Genomic DNA, 19,698 nt, shown 5'->3' on the forward strand with positions numbered 1-19,698 from the left:
GGAACAACAGGAGGCCATTCAGCCCCTCAGACCTGTTGTGTCATTCAAGTAGATCATGGCTGATCTGTATATTAACTGCATTTACCCGCCTTGATTCCAGATCCAGCTTCACCAGATTGAACCCTCATTTTTAGGTAATCTTGGACCTGGGCTGGAGGCGGCGTAGGTTAAACAGCTTCCCACTGGTGCTGTAGTTCAGTTCCACTCCAGCAGGGTGCTTGTTGACTGTGAGTTGGAGCATGGCAGCGAGGAAGATTGAGAAGAGGGTTAGAGTGATGACGCAGCCCTGTTTGACCCCGGTCTGGACGTGAATTGGATCTGTAATGGATCCATTGGTAAGGATCATGGCTTGCATGTCATCGTGCAGCAGGCAAAGGATGTTGGCACACTTTTGGAGGCATCCAAAATGGAGGAGGACGCTACCTAGATCCTCGTGGTTGACTGTGTCAAAGGCTTTTGTAAGGTCGAAGAAGGCCATGTATAAGGGCTTGCGCTGCTCCCTGCATTTTTCCTGCTGCTGTTGCACTGCAAAGATCATGTCCATTGTGCCCCGTAGAGGACGAAATCCGCACTGAGACTCTGATATGAGCTCCTCGGCCACAGGGAGAAGACAGTTGAGGAGGACTATAGCGACAACTTTCCCAGTGGCTGATAGCAGGGAGATTCCTCTGTAGTTGCCGCAGTCGGACTTGTCCCCTTTTTTAAAGATGGTCACGATCATTGCATCTCTGAGATCTCCCGGCATGCTCTCCTCCCTCCAGATGAGAGATTTGAGGTCATGTATTCGCGCCAACAGTGCCTCTCCACCATACTTTAGCACCTCAGCAGGGATTCCATCTGCTCCTGTAGTCTTGTTGTTCTTGAGCTGTTGGGGTTTCACTGAGGTGGTGGCGGGTCGCATTCTGCGGGATGGAGTGGAGAACACTCGAGTCAAAGGCAGAGTCTCGATTGAGGAGATCTTCAAAGTGCTCCTTCCAGCGGGCCCTGACAGCCTCGGTGTCCTTGATGAGTATTTCCCTGTTCTTGGCCAGCAGCGGGGTGAGGCCTTGGGAGTTTGGACCGTAGGTGGCCGTGACTGCGATGAAGAATCCTCGCATATTGTGGCTGTCGGCCAGTTGTTGCATCTCCTGTGCTTTCTCCATTCACCCCCTGTTCTTTAGATCCCGGGTTTTTTTTGTTGGACCTCAGCCTTGAGCCGTCTGTAATGTTGCTTTGCTTCTCCCAAGTTAGGTTGTTGCTTGAGGCTCAGAAGGGCTCTGGGCTTGTGATCTATTAGTTCTTGGATCTCCTGATAATTTTGATCAAGCCAGTCCATGTGTTTTCTGGTTGAGTGACAAATTGTCTCTTCACAGGCACTGGGTATGGAGGCCTGGAAAGCAGACCAAGCACTGTGGGCATAGAAACATAGAAACATAGAAAATAGGTGCAGAAGTAGGCCATTCTGCCCTTCTAGCCTGCACCGCCATTCAACGAGTTCATGGCTGAACATGCAACTTCAGTACCCCATTCCTGCTTTCTCGCCATACCCCTTGATCCCCCTAGTAATAAGGACTTCATCTAACTCCCTTTTGAATATATTTAGTAAATTGACCTCAACTACTTTCTGTGGCAGAGAATTCCACAGGTTCACCACTCACTGGGTGAAGAAGTTTCTCCTCATCTCGGTCCTAAATGGCTTATCCCTTGTCCTTAGATTGTGACCCCTGGTTCTGGACTTCCCCAACATTGGGAACTTTCCCCAACATTGGCATTCAGCATCTCAGGGTCATCAAGGCACACCAGGTTAGATGTGAGGCGCTGGCTGTATAGATCTCTCTTACCTGGGTCTTTAAGCACCCTGGCATTTATTTTTTGCATCACTGCTTCTGCTGTCCCCTCTGCTTTGGGGCAATATTAATGTTGATTATGTATCGGATTAGAAACATAGAAATATACAAAATAGGTGCAGGAGTAGGCCATTCGGCCCTTAGAGCTTGCACCACCATTCAATATGATCATGGCTGAACATGCACTTCAGTGCCCCTTTCCTGCTTTCCCTCCATACCCCTTGATCCCTTTAGCCATAAGGGCCATATCTAACTCCCTTTTGAATATATCTAACGAGCTGGCCTCAACAACTGTCTGTGGTAGATAATTCCACATGCTCGCAACTCTCTGAGTGAAGAAGTTTCTCCTCATCGCGGTCCTAAATGGCTTACCCCTTATCGTTAGACAGTGACCCCTGATTCTGGACTTCCCCAACATCGGGCACATTCTTCCTGCATCTAACCTGTCCAATCTCATCAGAATTTTATATGTTTCTATGAGATCCCCTCTCATTCTACTAAATTCCATTAAATATAATCCTAGTCGATCCAGTCATTCTTCATATGTCAGTCCTGTCATCCCGGGCATCAGTCTGGTGAACCTTCGCTGCACTCCCTTAATAGCAAGAATGTCCTTCTTCAGATTAGGAGACCATAACTGTACACAATATTCAAGATGTTGCTACACCAAGGCCCTGTAAAACTTTAGTCAGACATCCCTGCTCCTATACTCAAATCCTATCGCCATGAAGGCTAACATGCCATTTGCCTTCTTCACCGCCTGCTGTACCTGAATGCCAAATTTCAATGACTGATGTACCATGACACCCAGGTCTCATTGCACCTCCCCTTTTACTCATCTGTCACCATTCAGATAATAATCTGCCTTCCTGTTTTTGCCACCAAAGTGGATAACCTCACATTTATCTACATTATACCGCTTCTGCCATGTATTTGCCCACGGAGCTAACCTGTCCAAGTCATCCTGCAGCCTCTTAGCATCCTCCTCACAGCTCACACTGCTACCCAGCTTAGTGTCATCTGCAAACTTGGATATATTACATTCAATTCCTTTGTCTAAATCATTAATGTATATTGTAAATAGCTGGGGTCCCAGCACTGAACCTTGCGGTACCCCACGAGTCACTGCCTGCTATTCTGAACAGGACCCATTTATTCCTACTCTTTGCTTCCTGTCTGCCAACAGGAGTTAAACTAATACGGCAGGGGGATGGGAACCAATGCAGGGAGACAGAGGGAAACAAAAAGGAGGCAAAAGCAAAAGACAGAAAGGAGATGAGGAAAAGTGGAGGGCAGAGAAACCCAAGGCAAAGAACAAAAAGAGCCACTGTACAGCAAAATTCTAAAAGGACAAAGGGTGTTAAAAAAAACAAGCCTGAAGGCTTTGTGTCTTAATGCAAGGAGTATCCGCAATAAGGTGGATGAATTAACTGTGCAAATAGATGTTAACAAATATGATGTGATTGGGATTACGGAGATGTGGCTCCAGGATGATCAGGGCTGGGAACTCAACATCCAGGGGTATTCAACATTCAGGAAGGATAGAATAAAAGGAAAAGGAGGTGGGGTAGCATTGCTGGTTAAAGAGGAGATTAATGCAATAGTTAGGAAAGACATTAGCTTGGATGATGTGGAATCTATATGGGTAGAGCTGCAGAACACCAAAGGGCAAAAAACGTTAGTGGGAGTTGTGTACAGACCTCCAAACAGTAGTCGTGATATTGGGGAGGGCATCAAACAGGAAATTAGGGGTGCATGCAATAAAGGTGCAGCAGTTATAATGGGTGACTTTAATATGCACATAGATTGGGCTAGCCAAACTGGAAGCAATACGGTGGAGGAGGATTTCCTGGAGTGCATAAGGGATGGTTTTCTAGACCAATATGTCGAGGAACCAACTAGCGGGGAGGCCATGTTAGACTGGGTGTTGTGTAATGAGAGAGGATTAATTAGCAATCTCATTGTGCGAGGCCCCTTGGGGAAGAGTGACCATAATATGGTGGAATTCTACATTAGGATGGAGAATGAAACAGTTAATTCAGAGACCATGGTCCAGAACTTAAAGAAGGGTAACTTTGAAGGTATGAGGCTTAAATTGGCTAGGATAGATTGGCGAATAATACTTAAGGGGTTGACTGTGGATGGGCAATAGCAGACATTTAGAGACCGCATGGATGAACTACAACAATTGTACATTCCTGTCTGGCGTAAAAATAAAAAAGGGAAGGTGGCTCAACCGTGGCTATCAAGGGAAATCAGGGATAGCATTAAAGCCAAGGAAGTGGCATACAAATTGGCCAGAAACAGCAGCGAACCCGGGGACTGGGAGAAATTTAGAATTCAGCAGAGGAGGACAAAGGGTTTGATTAGGGCAGGGAAAATGGAGTACGAGAAGAAGCTTGCAGGGAACATTAAGGCGGATTGCAAAAGTTTCTCTAGATATGTAAAGAGAAAAAGGTTAGTAAAGACAAACGTAGGTCCCCTGCAGTCAGAATCAGGGGAAGTCATAACGGGGAACAAAGAAATGGCAGACCAATTGAACAAGTACTTTGGTTCGGTATTCACTAAGGAGGACACAAACAACCTTCTGGATTTAAAAGGGGTCAGAGAGTCTAGTAAGGAGGAGGAACTGAGGGAAATCTTTATTAGTCGGGATATTGTGTTGGGGAAATTGATGGGATTGAAGGCCAATAAATCCCCAGGGCCTGATGGATTGCATCCCAGAGTACTTAAGGAGGTGGCCTTGGAAGTAGCGGATGCATTGACAGTCATTTTCCAACATTCCATTGACTCTGGATCAGTTCCTATCGAGTGGAGGGTAGCCAATGTAACCCCACTTTTTAAAAAAGGAGGGAGAGAGAAAACAGGGAATTATAGACCGGTCAGCCTGACCTCAGTAGTGGGTAAAATGATGGAATCAATTATTAAGGATGTCATAGCAGCGCATTTGGAAAGAGGTGACATGATAGGTCCAAGTCAGCATGGATTTGTGAAAGGGAAATCATGCTTGACAAATCTTCTGGAATTTTTTGAGGATGTTTCCAGTAAAGTGGACAAGGGAGAACCAGTTGATGTGGTATATTTGGACTTTCAGAAGGCTTTCGACAAGGTCCCACACAAGAGATTAACGTGCAAAGTTAAAGCACATGGGATTGGGGGTAGTGTGCTGATGTGGATTGAGAACTGGTTGTCAGACAGGAAGCAAAGAGTAGGAGTAAATGGGTACTTTTCAGAATGGCAGGCAGTGACGAGTGGGGTACCGCAAGGTTCTGTGCTGGGGCCCCAGCTGGTTAAATTGTACATTAATGATTTAGACGAGGGGATTAAATGTAGTATCTCCAAATTTGCGGATGAAACTAAGTTGGGTGGCAGTGTGAGCTGCGAGGAGGGTGCTATGAGGCTGCAGAGTGACTTGGATAGGTTAGGTGAGTGGGCAAATGCATGGCAGATGAAGTATAATGTGGATAAATGTGAGGTTATCCACTTTGGTGGTAAAAACAGAGAGACAGACTATTATCTGAACAGTGACAGATTAGGAAAAGGGGAGGTGCAACGAGACCTTGGTGTCATGGTACATCAGTCATTGAAGGTTGGCATGCAGGTACAGCAGGCGGTTAAGAAAGCAAATGGCATGTTGGCCTTCATAGCGAGGGGATTTGAGTACAGGGGCAGGGAGGTGTTGCTGCAGTTGTACAGGGCCTTGGTGAGGCCACACCTGGAGTATTGTGTACAGTTTTGGTCTCCTAACTTGAGGAAGGACATTCTTGCTATTGAGGGAGTGCAGCGAAGATTCACCAGACTGATTCCCGGGATGGTGGGACTGACCTATCAAGAAAGACTGGATCAACTGGGTTTGTATTCACTGGAGTTCAGAAGAATGAGAGGGGACCTCATTGAAACGTTTAAAATTCTGACGGGTTTAGACAGGTTAGATGCAGGAAGAATGTTCCCAATGTTGGGGAAGTCCAGAACCAGGGGTCATAGTCTAAGGATAAGGGGTAAGCCATTTAGGACCGAGATGAGGAGAAACTTCTTCACCCAGAGAGTGGTGAACCTGTGGAATTCTCTACCACAGAAAGTAGTTGAGGCCAATTCACTAAATATATTCAAAAGGGAGTTAGATGAAGTCCTTACTACTCGGGGGATCAAGGGGTATGGCGAGAAAGCAGGAAGGGGGTACTGAAGTTGCATGTTCAGCCATGAACTCATTGAATGGCGGTGCAGGCGAGAAGGGCTGAATGGCCTACTCCTGCACCTATTTTCTATGTCTATGTCTATGTCTAACCAGTTCTCTATCCACGTCAATAAATTACTCCAATACCATGTGCTTTAATTTTGCACACTAATCTCTTCTGTGGGACCTTGTCAAAAGGCAGTGTCCGTCCAGCAGCTGTCGGCTCCTGTCATGGTTGGTTGATGCGCACAACATTGCGATCCCTGGCTCGGATGATGACATCATGGCATATTTTGAAATGCTGTCGGGGTTTTTCCTTCTACAATTGCTGGTGACCGGGCGCAACCTTCAGACTATGGTGATTTGAGTTGCTATCACCAGTGGACGCTTTTTTTTCCGGCTTATGCACAATTACAGCTTAGTGATATGTTTGATACCACCAATATGACTGAGGCTGCTTATATCCAATCGCAACCTTGACGTTTTGAGGCATCCTGTACCCCTATCTGGCTCTGACCTCAGAATTTAGGTGGATAGTGAGCTTCCCACAATAAAACACTCAGAGATGCAAAAGGCAAGAAATGTTCCTGGAAAATTCAGATAAGTCTTATTTTATTAAAACCCAGGTGAGCATTTAAACAAGGCTGCATTGCTGAAACAACACAAAGGCTAATACACACATGTATATTTGGTACAATCCCCCAAAGTGTGGACCAAGTGAAATACAAGGTCGACGCACTGGCTTGTTGAACCACCCCTTGGTCTAAGAAAAGGTCTATGGGAGGAACGGACACATCGAGAGTTTTACACAAGTTTAAAATCCTTACACCCACTCTATCACCCAACCCCTCCTTTACACCTAACTAGCCTAAGCTGACAGTTGGGAAAAGACTCCAGGGTGATACTCACAGTTTCCCTTGTGACAGGTATAGTGGGACCCACCTTAAATTGGGCTTCTCCAGTCGTCCTCGGAGGTTTTATCTGCTGCGAGGCTGAGTCCCTCTCTCTTCCTTCGAGTTGTCGTCGGGTCTCTGTCTCTGTCTGAGCGTGTCTCCTTCCGAGTGTATGTCCTTCTTGTGTGCATCTCCTTCTCCGCCTGTGTGTCCTTCTTGCTCTTGCCTTTATATCCGGTTCGGTTCTGCCCCCTTTTGCACTAAACTGAATCAATGTCTCATTGTTTGAGTCAAGGTGGGGTTGACGTGTTAAATGTAAAGCATTGTTTCTTGTGCACCTCGGAGCCTAATCGTCTGGCTGGCTATTGTGTCAGGGTCAGGGCTTACTGAGGTGTGAGGCTTTCCTATTGTCTTTATGTACATGGGTAATGGGCTGGTAATAGGCCCATCTCCTTGATTAGACCCAGGTAAGCTGTTCTTTACAAAATGGGCCAGGTATTCCCCATTGGTCGACGATTTCCCTGCTTCTGGCCCGGACGATTCACTGATTGGCCGGCCCAGGATGCACTTTCCCGGGATTGGCTGGCTTCTCAGCCTGCCTGTGGCCCCCGAATTCACATCGTGTCTGGCCACAGACATATTTCCCAGCCTGCCTTTCTTCCTGCGGCTTGCCTTGGCCAAAGTTCGATTAAAAGGGTATATGGAATGGTCCCATGCTCTGTTTCCTTGTTACCGGGTGCCTTTTTTTTGTGTGGCACTGGATTTTCGACCCTTACAATGCACATGATTTATGAAAAAGATTCAGTGAGTGAGATACATTTGATGTTTTTTACTCTCTTCTACTATTTGCAGAAAATGTTCATTAAATGAGGGTAATTAATTGAATGTTAGGATCCAATCAGTTTTATAAAAGGAAATATAGTTCGCTAAAAACCTAATTAACTGTGTGGGAACGTTTCCAAGTCAGTGAACCAGCTTTTGTTACTGAATATAGAATAATAAATATAGAGAAAGATAAAATGGAAACTGAGCAGAGTCATTGAACAAAAAGCTCAGCAAATAATATCGAACAAATGGAAGAAGATTTGGAAATATGCCAAGATCAAAGTTCACGGGGTTGGGGATAATATATTAGGATGGATAGAGAATTGGCTAACTAACGGGATAAATTGTTCATTCTCTGGTTCACAACCAGTAACTAGTGGGGTGCCTCAGGGATCAGTTCTGGGACCCCATCTATTTACAATCTATATTAACAACTTGGAAGAAGGGACTGAGTGTACCGTAGCCAAGTTTGCTGATGATACAAAGATGGGAGGAAAAGCAGTGTGTGAGGAGGACACAAAAAATCTGCAAAAGGACATAGACAGGCTAAGTGAGTGGGAAAACATTTGGCAGATGGAGTATAATGTTGGAAAGTGTGAGGTCGTGCACTTTGGCAGAAAAAGAGCAAGTTATTATTTAAATTGAGAAAGATTTCAAAGTGCCGCAGTACAGCGGGACCTGGGGGTCCTTGTGCATGAAACACAAAAGGATAGTATGCAGGTACAGCAAGTGATCAATAAGGCCAATGGTATCTTGGCCTTTATTGCAAAAGGGATGGAGTGTAAAAGCAGGGAATTCTTATTACAGCTATATAAGAAATTGGTGAGCAACACCTGGAATACTGCGTGCAGTTTTGGTTTCCATATTTACGAGAGGATATACTTGCTTTGGAGGCAGTTCAGAGAAGGTTCACTAGGTTGATTCTGGAGATGAGAGGGTTGACTTATGAGGAAAGGTTGAGTAGGTTGGGCCTCTATTCATTGGAATTCAGAAGAATGAGAGGTGATCTTATCAAAACGTATAAGATTATGAGGGGGCTTGACAAGGTGGATGCAGAGAGGATGTTTCCACTGATGGGGAAGACTAGAACTAGAGGGCACGATCTTAGAATGAGGGGCCGTCCATTTAAAACAGAGATGAGGAGAAATTTCCTCTCTCAGAGGGTAGTAAACCTGCGGAATTCGGTGCGTCAAAGAGCTGTGGAGGCTGGAACATTGAATAAATTTAATTCAGAAATAGACAGTTTCTTAATCGATAAGGGGATAAGGGATTATGGGGAGCGGGCAGGGAAGTGGAGCTGGGTCGATGATCAGATTAGCCATGATCTTATTGAATGGTGGAGCAGGCTCGAGGGGCCGTATGGCCTACTCCTGTTCCTATTTCTTATGTTCTTATGTATCCCACTATCCACTACATCACATTGTATATCAAAATATGGAATGTGGAAGGTGATTAAGAAATCTTAATTATTACCAGAAACTGTGCTTGTAACTGCACGAAATAGGAAGATTAATTTAATATTAAACTGGCAGAATTTTGAAGATTATCACTAACTAAAATACAATACTCACACAGCAAATTTCCCAAGATTTACGAAATTTCAGTCATGTAATTTTTGGAGCATGTACTTCAAAATAATTACACTAATAATTCATGCTAATTGAAACAATACTGGATCAACTTCTAGTGAGTTTTATTATAAAATATTTGTAGACCTTGTCCAGCACCCTATCGCTGAACAACATATGTATTTTAGTTCTATTTCCTGTATCACACAGGGGCCAGAAAGCTCTTTGACTGAGAAATATGTGCGAAAGAAATGCCTTGTGAAAGGCGCTATAGAAATGCAAGTCTTTCTTTCATCCCAGAAACACCATTCTAAATGCACGATCTATCTCTGACACATCATCGCTCAGCTGTAAATTCTCATGTTCGACTCAAGCATTCACCTCCTCCAAATCCATATTTTCATATAAACCTGTTTAACTGGTGAGCCAGGGAGACAGTCAGGTTTTTAACCGTCTGATTCTCACCCTGCTACCTTTGTTTCTCTGCTAATTTAGCAGTTTCAGCCTCTTACACTGGATTTCACACTCCCATAGCTGCTTAGAGATTGCTTTACGTGCCATAAGTAAGCTTTGGAGCATCACGCATTTTCTCCGTTTAAAAAAATAATTAAATCTAATTCTTGCTCAAAGCAAAATCTGCGCCGATCCAATGGATCAGCTTTTGAGACAATATCAACGGTAATGTCCATACCCTTGTGTTGCTGGATATACTTCTCCAAATATTCATCGAATTTAGATTAGGTATATCCATTGAGTTAAAATAATGTCACTGTAACCAACTGTAAGCATCGATTCCCCAAGGATCTGGACAGTGCGTTTTAATCCCCAAGGATTCGTTGGACATATTTTCCTCACCGCAGAAAAAAGCTGGAAGCTGTTTGTGGGAGGGGCCCAGGTATTTCTCCATGTTAGAATTAGAATGATGGGGAGGGGATCTGGGAAGACAATGGCCAAGATAAGGCAATTCATCGCAGGTGATGAACAGATGGAGAGTCCATTGTTCAGCAATGAACTCATCAAAGGTAAATCAGGTGAACTGATCAATGATCGAGTCATTACCTAGATGAGATACCAGAACAATAGAAAGCCATTAAGTCCAGACCAGTCAGAAGTGAAAACCCATCACTGGACTCAAAGCAGGAAGCCTCGAAAACAAGGAAACTTTATTGGGCAAAAAGAACACACACCCACAGGAAGCCTCGAAACAACAACAAACTTTATTCAGCCTGAAAGGGCGGACAGTATGGGGGCATAAAAGAGGCCGACTGGTCACAGCTCGCTCTCTTGCTCTCGCTCGCCTCACCTCTACAAGGACCAAGCCCTCCGCATGAGACGGAGAGAAGAAAACCAGAAGAGACATGTTTTCATCAGGAGAAGCAGCGAGTAAGCCAGCGAATCGGTGAGCATCATCCCAGCACATCCGTTTTTTAAGATTACAGCCACAGTGTGAGGGGGTATCGTGCATTCTCCCAACCATATTTTAGCTGTTTTCAGGGAAGGTTTTAGACGTGAGTACTTTGCGATAGGGGCCTGTTTTGGTTGGTCAGACTGTGTGCTGCACTGTATTTGTTTCTTTTATACACCAGGTTGTGTGTGGTTTTGCTGGGTGCAGGGTGTGATTAAAAGCATTTCCGGTTGAGACCAAGGTATTCGTCCCTGACTCATTCATCTATTCAGTACAGTAATCACTCCCAGCGCTAGAACTATTGTAAAGTGTTCGAAAAAACCTAGTGGAAACCACTTACACAATGTTCTGTCTGAATTTTTTTGTACTTAATGGGCCACAAACTTCTTTGAGCGCGAACTTTTCATGCGTGGCCCAATTTCACAACAACAACTTTTACATCAACAATTGTTACAACATCAGCAATAGCAACCACTTAACAGCATTAAGACTGAAATGCCATATTGCCACCCACTATCTCAAATCACGAGACAATCAGACAAGGATCAACAAATAGATACATGTTTAACATAACTTCTCTGTTTTTGAATTCTATTCCTCCATAAATGAACCCAGTGCTTTATTTGAACTTTTGTTAACCTGAGTAGCTACTTTGAATGATTTGTGAATCCATCCCCCAGATCCCTTTGCACCTCGACCCCATTTGGGTTTTTATTTTCCAAGGAGTATGTAGCCTCCTTATTCCTCCAACTGAAATGCACCACTGCACATTTATTTATATTTAAGTTATTTTGCCATTTACATGTCCATTCCTCAAGATTGTTTATGGTATCATTACTTATAAGCTTTCAATTGGTCATGTACAAACTGTACGTTTTTAAAAAACGACGTCAGAACTGACTGAGCTGCATAATAATACAATCACATTTCAGAAACGCCACGCAGTTACACGGTTATACATCGACAAACAATCCAAACACCCAATTTGAGCAGAAAGAGGCACAATTAGTGTTAATTTTTATGTTTTCTAACGTATTAATCAAGCGCTCATGTCACAGAATCAATGTCTGCACAAGCAGCAACTTACCTCTGGTGCTGACAGTAGTATATTTACCGCAATTCAACCAGACAAACAACACATATAAAGTGCTATAGTCTTTAGTTAACAGTATTAAAAAGGTTTGAACAATTGAACTGTTATGTAATGATGTGTGTATCGTCCCAGTACCTTAAATGTAATGTAAGTACTATGCCACACCACAGAGGGCGCTGCGGTGGGAAATCCTGGTAGTACCTGTAACAAGGACTATATAAGGCTGACCACCACACCTGAGAGGCACTCTGGAGCTGAACAATAAAGGACGAAGGTCACAGCAGTTAGATTTACACCAGACCGTGTGGAGTCAGTGATTTGTGTGCTACATACACCACATTGGCAACGAGGAAGCGGACGAACTCCACGCAACCATGGCTACTCTGGGCTCGCTAAAGGATTTTACCATGGGCAATGATTGGGAGGCCTTTACGGAAAGGCTCGAGTACTACTTCACAGCAATCGACCTGACGGAGGACACATACGCAATGAGAGAGAAGCGTAAGGCGATATTGCTCTCCAGTTGTGGAGATGAGGTTTACTGTCTCGTCAGGGATTTGCTGGCACCTGGGAGCGCCAGGGACAAGTCATACGAGGAGCTGACTGAACTCATTCGTGACCAGTTGAAACTGAAGGAGAGCATCCTCACGGCCAGATACAAATTTTACCATCACTGCAGACCCGAGGGCCAGGATGTCACCAAATATGCCGCGGACTTCAGGAGACTCGCGGCGCCGTGTGATTTTGGCGCACACCGTGACGAGGCTTTGCGGGACATTTTCGTCATGGGGATTGGCCACGAGGGCCTCCTTCACAAGCTGCTGGCCATGGAACCCACAGTCACCCTGACAAAGGCCATCGCCATCAGCCGGGCATATATGACCTCGACTTGCAGCACCAAGCAAATAATCCACACAGTCTCGAACCCGGCAGGCACTGTCCACAGGATAGCACCCATCATGGACAAAACAGCAGAACGTGGCTCTGCCCAGGGCAGAGAGCACGGACCTCGGGATCCTGGAACTCAGAGTCCGCCGAGGGGGGCCAATCAAGCAGCACCATGCTGGCGTTGTGGAGGAAGCCATGGGGCTCACCGGTGCAGGTTTACGGAGTATACGTGCAATACTTGCCACGTTAAAGGCCACCTTCAGCGTATGTGTAAAAGAAATCGGACTCACCGCGTGGCTGAGGAGATGGGGGATGATCCACTGTTCAGCGAGGAGCAGGTAGAAGATGATGAGGTGCTTGGACTGTATACGTGTACCGACGATTCGCCCCCAGTGATCAGTGAAGTAAAAATCAACGGAGTCCCTGTGAGTATGGAAGTGGACACGGGCTCGGGTCCGTCGTCGATGAGTCGCAGAACTTTTGATAAACTGTGGATTAACCCAGCTGCACGACCCAAGCTGGTCCCGGTCACGGCGAAGCTGCGTACCTACACCAGGGAACTGATACCTGTTCTCGGCAGAGCGATGGTGCAGGTATCCCACCGGGACGAGACGCACGCTTTACCTCTGTGGGTCGTTGCAGGCGATGGGCCGACACTCCTCGGCCGGAGGTGGATGGGGACGGTGCATATTATCCTCTTGTTCCAGCATCCCTCCCCATATAACATGTCCCAGTAGTAGTGGGAGGTCGAGAGGCGGAGCGGCAGCATCTCAGGCCTTCAAAAGGCCAGCGTGAGTCAGAGAGGCCCAGCAGGAGGTCGAGAGGTGGAGTGGCAGCGTCCCAGGCCTACAAAAGGCCAGCGTGAGTCGGAGAGGCCCAGCGGGAGGTCGAGAGGCGGAGCGGCAGAGTCCCAGGCTGACGACTACGTGTGCGGGAAGTGTATCCACCTGCAGATCCTAATCGACCGCATTGCGGCACTGGAGCTGCGGGTGGATTCACTCTGGAGCATCCACGATGCTGAGAATGATGTAAATAGCACATTTAGTGAGTTGGTCTTACCGCAGGAGAAGGGTACACAGCCAGATAGGGAAAGGAAGACCAACAGGAAGAGCAGTGCAAGGAAGGTAGTGCAGGGGTCCCCTGCGTTCATCCCCCTGCAAAACAGATACACTGCTTTGGGTACTGTTGAGGGGGATGACTCATCAGGGGAGAGCAGCAGCAGCCAGATTCATGGCACCGTGGCTGGCTCTGCTGCACACGAGGGCAGGAAAAAGAGTGGGAGAGCTATAGTGATAGGGGATTTAATTGTATGGGGAATAGATAGATGTTTCAGTGGCAGCAACCGAGACTCCCGGATGGTATGCTGCCTCCCTGGTGCAAAGGTCAAGGATGTCTCGGAGCAGATGCAGGACATTTTAAAATGGGAGGGTGAACAGCCAGATGTCGTGGTACATATAGGTACCAACGATATAGGTAAAAATCGGGATGAGGTCCTACGAGACGAATTTAGGGAGCTAGGAGTTAAATTAAAAAGTAGGACCTCAAAAGTAGTAATCTCAGGATTGCTACCAGTGCCACGTGCTAGTCAGAGTAGGAATCGCAGGATAGCTCAGAAGAATACGTGGCTTGAGGAGTGGTGCAGAAGGGAGGGATTCAAATTCTTGGGGCATTGGAACCGATTCTGGGGGAGGTGGGACCAGTACAAACCGGATGGTCTCCACCTGGGCAGGACCGGAACCAATATCCTAGGGGGAGTGTTTGCTCGTGCTGTTTGGGAGGAGTTAAACTAATATGGCAGGGGGATGGGAACCGATGCAGGGAGGAAGAGGGGAATAAAATGGAGACAGAAGCAAAAGATAGAAAGGAGAATAGTAAGGGTGGAGGGCAGAGAAACACAAAGCAAAAATCAAAAAGGGCCAATTTACAGCAGAATTCTAAAGGGTCCAAGTGTGTTAAAAAGACAAGCCTGAAAGCTCTGTGCCTCAATGCGAGGAGTATTCGGAATAAGGTGGACGAATTAACTGCGCAGATAGCAGTTAACGGATACGATGTGATTGACATCACGGAGACATGGTTCCAGGGTGACCAAGGCTGGGAACTCAACATCCAAGGGTATTCAGCATTTAGGAAGGATAGACAGAAAGGAAAAGAAGGCGGGGTGGCGTTGCTGGTTAAAGAGGAAATTAATGCAATTGTAAGGAAGGACATTAGCCTGGATGATGTGGAATCAGTTGGATGGAACACCAAAGGGCAGAAAACGCTAGCGGGAGTTGTGTACAGGCCACCAAATAGTAATAATAAGGTTGGGGACAGCATCAAACAAGAAATAAGGGATGTGTGCAATAAAGGTACAGCAGTAATCATGGGCGACTTTAATCTACATATTGGTTGGGCTAACCTAACTGGTAGAAATGCGGTGGAGGAGGATTTCCTGGAGTGTATTAGGGATGGTTATCTAGACCAATATGTCGAGGAACCAACCAGAGAGCTGGCCATCCTAGACTGGGTGATGTGTAATGAGAAGGGACTAATTAGCAATCTTGTTGTGTGAGGCCCCTTGGGGAAGAGTGACCATAATATGGTAGAATTCTTTATTAAGATGGAGAGTGACAAAGTTAATTCAGAAACTAGAGTCCTGAACTTAAGAAAAGGTAACTTTGATGGTATGAGGTGCGAATTGGCTAGATTAGACTGGCAAATGATCCTGAAAGGGTTGACGGTGGATAGGCAATGGCAAACCTTTAAAGATCATATGGACGAACTTCAACAATTGTACATCCCTGTCTGGAGTAAAAATAAAACGCGGAAGGTGGCTCAACCGTGGCTAACAAGGAAAATTAAGGATAGTGTTAAATCCAAGGAAGAGGCATACAAATTAGACAGAAAAAGCAGCAAAGCGGAGGACTGAGAGAAATTTAGAATACAGCAGGCGAGGACAAAGGGTTTAATTAAGAGAGGGAAAATAGAGTACGAGAGGAAGCATGCTGGGAACATAAAAAATGATTGCAAAAGCTTCTATAGATATGTAAAGAGAAAAAGATTAGTAAAGACAAATGTAGGGCGCTTGCAGTCGGATTCAGGTGAATTTATAACGGGGAACAAAGAAATGGCAGACCAATTGAACAAGTACTTTGGTTCTGTCTTCACAAAGGAAGACACAAATAACCTTCCGGATGTACTAGGGGTCCGAAGGTCCAGTGAGAAGGAGAAATTGAAGGTATCCTTATTAGGCGGGAAATTGTGTTAGGGAAATTGATGGGATTAAAGGCCAATAAATCCCCGGGGCCTGATAGTCTGCATCCCAGAGTACTTAAGAAAGTGGCCCGAGAAATAGTGGATGCATTGGTGATAATGTTCCAACAGTCTATCGACTCTGGATCAGTTCCTATGGACTGGAGTGTTGCTAATGTAACACCACTTTTTTAAAAATGTGGGAGAGATAAAACCGGTTAGCCTGATGTCAGTGGTGGGGGAAATGTTGGAATCAATCATTAAGGATGAAATAGCAGCACATTTGGAAAGCAGTGATAGGATTGGTCCAAGTCAGCATGGATTTATGAAGGGGAAATAAAGCTTGACAAATCTTCTGGATTTTTTTGAGGATGTAACTAGTAGAGTGGACAGGGGAGAACCAGTGGATGTGGTGTATTTGGACTTTCAAAAGGCTTTTGACAAGGTCCCATACAAGAAATTGCTGTGCAAAATCAAAGCACATGGTATTGGGGGTAATGTACTGACGTGGATAGAGAACTGGTTGGCAGACAGGAAGCAGAGAGTCGGGATTAATGGGTCCTTTTCAGAATGGCAGGCAGTGACGAGTGGGGTGCCGCAGGGCTGGGACCCCAGGTCTTTACAATATTTATTAATGATTTAGATGATGGAATTGAGTGTAATATCTCTACGTTTTCAGACGACACTAAACTGGGTGGCAGTTTGAGCTGTGAGGAGGATGCTAAGAGGCTGCAGGGTGACTTGGACAGGTTAGACGAGTGGGAAAATACATGGCACATGCAGTATAATGTGGATAAATGTGAGGTTATCCACTTTGGGGGCAAAAACACGAAGGTAGAATATTATCTGAATGGCGGCAGATTAGGAAAAGGGGAGGTGGAGCGAGACCTGGGTGTCATGGTTCATCAGTCATTGAATGTTGGCATGCAGGTACAGCAGGCGGTGAAGAAGGCAAATGGTATGTTGGTCTTCATTGCAAGGGGATTTGAGTATAGGAGCAGGGAGGTCTTATTGCAATTGTACAGGGCCTTGGTGAGGCCCCACCTGGAATATTGTGTTCAGTTTTGGTCTCCTAATCTGAGGAAGGACATTCTTGCTATTGAGGGAGTGCAGCGAAGGTTCACCAGACTGATTCCAGGGATGGCTGGACTGACATATGAGGAGAGACTGGATCAACTGGGCCTTTATACATTGGAGTTTAGAAGGATGAGAGAGGATCTCATAAAAACATCTAAGATTCTGATGGGATTGGACAGGTTAGATGCAGGAAGAATGTTCACGATGTTGGGGAAGTCCAGAACCAGGCGACACAGTCTTAGGATAAGGGGCAGGCCGTTTAGGACTGAGATGAGGAGACACTTCTTCACTCAGAGAGTTGTTAACCTGTGGAATTCCCTGCCGCAGAGAGTTGTTGATGCCAGTTCATTGGATATATTCAAGAGGGAGTTAGATATGGCCCTTGCAGCTAAAGGGATCAAGGGGTATGGAGAGAAAACAGGAAAGGGGTACTGAGGGAATGATCAGCCATGATCATATTGAATGTTGGTGCAGGCTCGAAGTGCAGAATGGCCTACTCCCGCACCTATTTTCTGTTTCTATGTTTCTATGTTTCTCTCTCTCCCCAGTCTCTCTCTCTCTCTCTCGCCAGCCACTCTATGTCTCCCAGTCTCTCTCTCTCACCCTCTCACCCATTTTCTCTCCACCAGTCTCTCTCTCTCTCTCTCTCCCTCTCTTCCCAGTCTCTCTCTCCCTCCCAGTCTCTTTCTCCCTCTCCTCATTCTCTCTCTCTCTGTCCCCTGTCACCTACCTGTCTCTCTCCCTCCCAGTCTCTCTTTCCCTCTCTACATTCTCTCTCTCCCCCCATTCTCTCTCTCTGCCCCACCCAATCTCTCTCTTTCTCTCTCCCCATCTCTCTTTCGCACCCCAGTCTTTCTCTCCATGGTCTCTCTCTCTCCATCTCAGTCACTCTCCCCATTCTCTTTCTCTCGCTACATTCTCTCTCTCTCTCTGCCCCCCCCCCGCCCCCAGTCTCTCTCTCTCCTCAGTCTCTCTCCCCAATCATTTTCCCCCAGTATCTCCCTCACAGTCTCTCTCTCCGTCTCCCCATTATCTCTCTCTCTCCATTCTCTCTCTCTGCCCCCTTCCCCCAGTATCTCTCTCCCATTCTCTCTCTCCCCCAGTCTCTCCCTCCAGACTCTTTCTCCGTCTCCACATGCTCTCTCTCTCTCTCTCTCCCTCTCCCACTCCTCCCCTCCCAGCCAGTACTCCAACGCAGCTGAAGAAAACGTGGTCACACTGTAAGGCCGCAGCTGTTGGGTATTGTGCAGGCACGCCGCAGAAGATTGTACAAAGTGCCCTGTGGATAATCACAGCGTTCCCCAGCAGCACGTCTGGGCTCAGGGTCAGGGCTGTGGCTGCTTCCTGCACGTGGGCGCTGAGCTGGGTCGAGTGCGCAGGCGCAGAATCCCGCTCCTGCGAACCATTGGGTTACAATTAAGAAATGCGCCTGCGCACTCGAACGGCTCAGCAGGACTGCGACATTTGGTGCGCGTCAGCCTCGAGGGAACGGAGCGCCTGCGCTCCCGGCAGCTCCGCGCCAACACTGACTGCAACATGCCAGGAATAACATTCGCTGTTTGGCACGGCCTTGGTGACCACTAAAATGTGTCTGACAGTTGAAGCATTGAACCCAAAATCAGGAAAAATGGGACACGCGGTTAGAACATCGATAGCTCCCCACATCCGTCAAATGTGAACCGAGTTTGTTACAAAACAAAACCAGGGCGAGTTCCCAAGCATGTACTAACCTTTTAACAGAAAGCACCAGCACTTTTTAAAAGCAGCTGAGCACAGTCACTGTTCCGAGACCTCCAGCCGCCATTATCTCGGGGCAATGTTTCGTTTTCAGCTTTTGGCAACAAATGATCTAAAGATGAAAAAGACTGTGTACCAGACAGAACAGCCTATGGCTGCACAGATCAGGACTGTGCAGATATTAACGCCCTGAGTGGACTCCACTAAACTAAATTATTCCCAAAAAGCAATAGGTATCAATATCAGGTCAATGATAACGATCAGTAAATCCGCCGCTGCCTTGGCCACGTCCTTGAATGTGACAGGACAGGTAGACCCCAGGACAACCCCACTGGTCCTCTATCGGCAGGGGATCCCCACACGAAGCACTAGCACACACATCCTCCACTCCCACTTGCTCTGCTCCATGTATCCTCCATTACCAGCACCTGCTGTCTGAACATACAGGCTGAAAGTGCCGAACATAAAGTTAAGGTGCTGACTGAACATCGGTGTTCAGCAAATGGATCTCGCAATCTGTGTTGGTCTCTCTAATGTAAAACAGACCACACCGTGAGCAGTGAATATAGTATGATAAGTTGGAAGAAGTCTAAGTAAATGACTTTGATGGTGATGGACTGTTTGGCCCTCTGCACGGTGGACAGAGTGCAGAGCAAAGAGCAGGTGTTACATCTCCGATACTTGCATGGAATGTTTCCGGGGGAAGGTGAGCGGTGCTCGGGGTGATGGAGTGTGGACCAGGGTGTCCCGGTGAGAATAGTCCCTTTGGAATGCTGAATGGTGACGGGAGAGGAAGATGTGTTTGATGGTGACATCGTGCTGCATGTGGCAGAAATTGCAGAAACCTGCTGATTGTGAAGGTGTGTTGTGGAAGATGAGGACAAGGGGAATACTTTCATGAGGCCAGTGCGGAGGAAGTGAAGGCGGAAGTGCAGGAGATGGGCGGACATTGTCGAGGGCCCTGTCAACCTCTGGAGATGA

The sequence above is a fragment of the Pristiophorus japonicus genome, unplaced genomic scaffold, assembly GCF_044704955.1.
Source record: "Pristiophorus japonicus isolate sPriJap1 unplaced genomic scaffold, sPriJap1.hap1 HAP1_SCAFFOLD_138, whole genome shotgun sequence".
Taxonomy (NCBI): domain Eukaryota; kingdom Metazoa; phylum Chordata; class Chondrichthyes; family Pristiophoridae; genus Pristiophorus; species Pristiophorus japonicus.